The sequence below is a fragment of the Aristolochia californica genome, unplaced genomic scaffold (assembly GCF_029961685.1).
Source record: "Aristolochia californica isolate CCGP_79_NKW_82.1479 unplaced genomic scaffold, dmAriCali1.0.hap1 SCAF_4, whole genome shotgun sequence".
NCBI lineage: Eukaryota > Viridiplantae > Streptophyta > Magnoliopsida > Piperales > Aristolochiaceae > Aristolochia > Aristolochia californica.
This window is the reverse complement of record NW_027182103.1, coordinates 36,028,438-36,032,723: the sequence shown is the minus strand read 5'-3', so window position 1 is coordinate 36,032,723 and position 4,286 is coordinate 36,028,438.

Sequence of the window (4,286 nt, the reverse complement as noted above, 5' to 3'; positions counted from 1 at the left end):
CCCTATTTAGGGAGGAAAATGGAATGGAAAAAGGGAAGTCTGGAGTTTAGGTTAAACAATGGACTTGAAGTTCTCTGCAATGAGCTCTAGGATGTGCATTCTCCTCAACGAACCTAAGGATGTCTGTTCTCCTCAATGAACCTAGGGTTACAAGTTCCCCTTAGAGCTTGATTTTCTTCTCCTTCATCTTCTTCCCTTTGAATCGCCATGTGAGATCCGAGACCTTAACAGAAACACGTCATTGACATATTGTAATCAAAGTACATGAACCTCTATTTATAATAGAGGAAGGTAGTAGAGTCTATTTAAAATTAAACTACCTTTGTCCAAATTACACCCAAACTCTAACACTTAAAAAATAAGTCCTAACATAATTAAATAACCCAATATAAATAGAAGACTAACATGACTAAAACTCTTCTATGAGACCTGCTTCCATAATAATTGTGGCTCTGTTAGACTTCTTATGCCACCTCACATGATCATAGAGGGTCCCACAAGGGCTCAGTCGGTGATCATGGTGGGTCCATATCTTATGGGCTTGGGCCCATCTTCCAACACCCCTTATATATGTGGGTCTTCCTTGGTCGTGTGGACTTGGGCCCATCTTCGAACACTCCCCCCTCAAGCTAAGGGTGAGAGAACATCATAAACTCTCAGCTTGCTGCAAATGATGTATAGGTTCTTCTCGTATAAAATGACAATCCTCCATATCTTCCAACAATCCCCCTCACGCTGCTGGTCTCTTCCATAAGGCCCAGCTGGCATACGATAAGTGAGAGTAAAATCACTCCAAGTCGCATAACATTGTCTATACACAATGCTTAGAAGTGTAATAAAACTCCTCCATCACTGTGTCCCTCCACAGGACAACGACTTTCAAGTGGTAGGAAGGGGGGGGGGGGGGGGGGGGGGGGGGTAACGTATATGTAGTAATAAGCTCCTCCACCACGGTGTCCCAACTAGGGCACCGACTCTAACAGGAAGAAATGAGTGATAAATGTTTGTCATTCACAAGATGGTGACGTGATACATGATAAATGATTGTCATTCACAAGATGGCGATAAAGGAATGATAAGTGGGGTAATGCATGTCATTCACAAGATAGAGATTAAAGACCCATAGGTACATAAAAAAACCATGATGGACTTTAAACACCCAACCATGATGGACTGTAAACTCCCAACTGATGCAACAAGCAAAAAGTTGGCCCAAAGATGTATGTGAGAATCAAATAAAGGATGGTAGGAGTAAGGTTTTCAAATAACCAATAGGTAATGGGTAAATAGGAAGATACGATGTTGAGGCCACGACTTCTTCATTAATAATGTCTCATCCAAAGAGACACAATAACTGTAGCTGAAATGGGCTTGGGGCCATATAACACGAACCATAATAAAAATCCTTGTAAAAGGACCCATGAAATAATCTGATACGAGTATCTGCACCAAATAATATGTTGACCATGGAATATGTTGCAAATACCTCAAAATAATAATCCTGTCGGAGAAATAGAATTGAGTCAAGCCAAGTCAGGTATCACCAATAATTACCACAATTATTGTTGTTTTCTTGTGCTCTTTCTTGTACCTCTTCTTCTATTTCTCCCCCTCAAGCTGGGAGGTAATGGTAGTGATCATAGATTTGCCAAATAACATAGATATAGAAAAATTTATAGTAGAATAGCAGTACATTACTAGTAAATGATGAAAATCTTTAAGAGTAATAAGAACACAAGAAATAATTTGGCTTAAATTCGGAATTTTCAATGCAACAGGATATCAGCTTGATCTTTAATTCTTCCAATGCGGAATATATCTTTAAATATAGATCAGATTGACATCAAAATTTTCTCCTTCTAAAACTAGACTACAATATCTTTCATCTAAGTATAACTTCTCTTCATTTAAATATACTTCTATGTAGATATATAATCTGGTAGATTTCGATCTATGTAATCTGGCCAAACTAAGTACTTTTTCTCCTTTTGCCGGCATAATCATTGACCTTTCCAAGATCAATATCTCCTTATAAAACGCTCAGACTGAGAATTGGTTGAATAGGTAAGAAAATAGACTTACAAAATATTTCTTGTGATATATAATTCTCCATATAAAGTCTCGTTCTTGATAGTATAAAATATCTCGGAAGTTGAAGTTTTCTGCTGCTGCTCGAACCTCTTCGCAATCTGACCTTCGCTACTTCAAATATCGATTTCTCTTTGTAGATAAGTTCGATTGGAAAAAAAAATCTTTTTTCCTTGGAAAGTAGAGTAGAATATCTTTCCGTCAATATATAATTTCTAAGATTAAAATCTCAATATAGAGGTGAAAATGTAAAGAAAATAACGGGTCTAGGGACTAAAATAAATAAATATGAACCTAAACTGCTAGAGATAATAAATCAGAAAATATCCCATTACCTCTTGTGGGTTGACCGAGTCAACTGACAAAACCTGCTCTAATACCATGTTGAATTTATGGAAAAGAGAAATACTTCATTGATTGTTATGGTCCCTGGTCATGGATCGTGTAACACAACGTGGGAGGGATGAATCTAGAGCTGACGATGAGTTTCAGCACTGCAATGGTTGTCTGTGCTGGAACTCGGGTTAACCTAGAAAATATTTCACACATCCAGCACTATTGTGCTCGGCTTGGACTCAATAAAACAGAAAGGTGAAATGGGAGAAGATGGAAGATGGGGCTTGTTGAGGAGAACTCCCAAATCCTAGAGCTCGTAAGGAAAACTCCCTACCTAGAGCTCATCAAGGAGAACTCTACCCCCTATTTTGGCTAAAATGATACTTGACCTTTCATATTCCACTTTCCCTCCTAAATTAGCCTCACGCCAACATGAGTTTAAATAGAAAATTATAATAAGGCCCCTGTAGCATATTTATTCTTAATCTGAGATAAAAGTGCAGTAAAATAGAACTAAAAGAAACTTAATACTTAGTGGCTCAGCCACGGTGCCTTTGAATGACTCGGCTGCTATCGAGTTCATAACATCACTGCCCTCCCCCCTCCCCCTTGGAGAAAGAGCTTGTCCTCAAGCTTGAAGGTAGGATAGGCCTGGAAAAATGTCTCCATGTCTTCCCATGTTGCAGCCACTGCACCTGTGTCAGCCAACTCAATGAGAACCTCCCACTTGTTATGGAGGTGGAGGTGGTGTTGTACCCTTGAAGGTTTTAAGGAGGGACATATGAAAGAAATTGTGCAATTGAGCGTATGGGGGAAGCTACAGTTGGTACGCCACTTGGCCAATGTGTTGTAGAACCGAGAAGAGCCCAAAGAATTTGGATGATAGCTTGTGGCGGGGGGCCAGCAATAGACTATTGACGGTAGAGTTGGAGCCGAAGCCACACATAATTTCTGGGTTTGTAAGTAACAACTCTGTGTCCCCTGTCATAGTATTCTTTCATCCTGGCCTGAGCTTTCTTGAGATGCTGGGTAGCTGCTTGAAGTACCTGATCCCTGTCTAGCAGTGCTTGGTCAAGAGCTTCAACTCTGGTGGAACTGGCCATATAGGACAGCAACCTTGGTGGATCCCTGCCGTAGAGGACCTTGAAAGGAGTAGCTTGCAAGGTTGTATGGAAGGACGTATAGTAACAATATTCGGCCCAACGAAGCCACTCAATCCACCGTTGAGGGCGGTCGCCCACAAAGAACCATAAGTATATTTCTACCATGCGGTTAACAACCTCAGTCTGCCTATCAGATTGTGGATGATAAGAAGATGAAAAGTTCAGCTTGGTACCGCATAATTGGAAAAGCTCTCTCCAAAAGTGGTTGGTAAAGACTGCATCACAATTGCTCACTATGGACTCAGGAATGCCGTACAAATGAATAATATTTTCTAAAAACACTTGAGCTACTCGTGAGGCCTGTTATGGTCCCGGATCTGACACAAGGATTCTTGGTTACGGTTCCATTTCGGCCATGGGGAATTGTAGAAAGACATGGTGGAATTGTAGGGAGACATAGAGAGGAAGATGAAAATCAAACCAAAGTGAAGCTTGAAAACCCTAGAGCTTTTTGAGGAGAACTTTAAGCCTGTTTACCCTAAAATTAAACTAAAATCAATGCTTGTCATTCTCATTACTCTTACCCCTTAAATAAGGTTCACCCTGTTAGGGTTGAAGATAAAATATTATAAAAATACCCCTATAAATAAAATATTCCAAAAATACCCATGTCGTCTAAACTGAAATAAAATAAAGTAAATTAAAGAAAAATAATTAAAATAATAATTTTATTGTGTGCATAACATTACACCCCCTGGA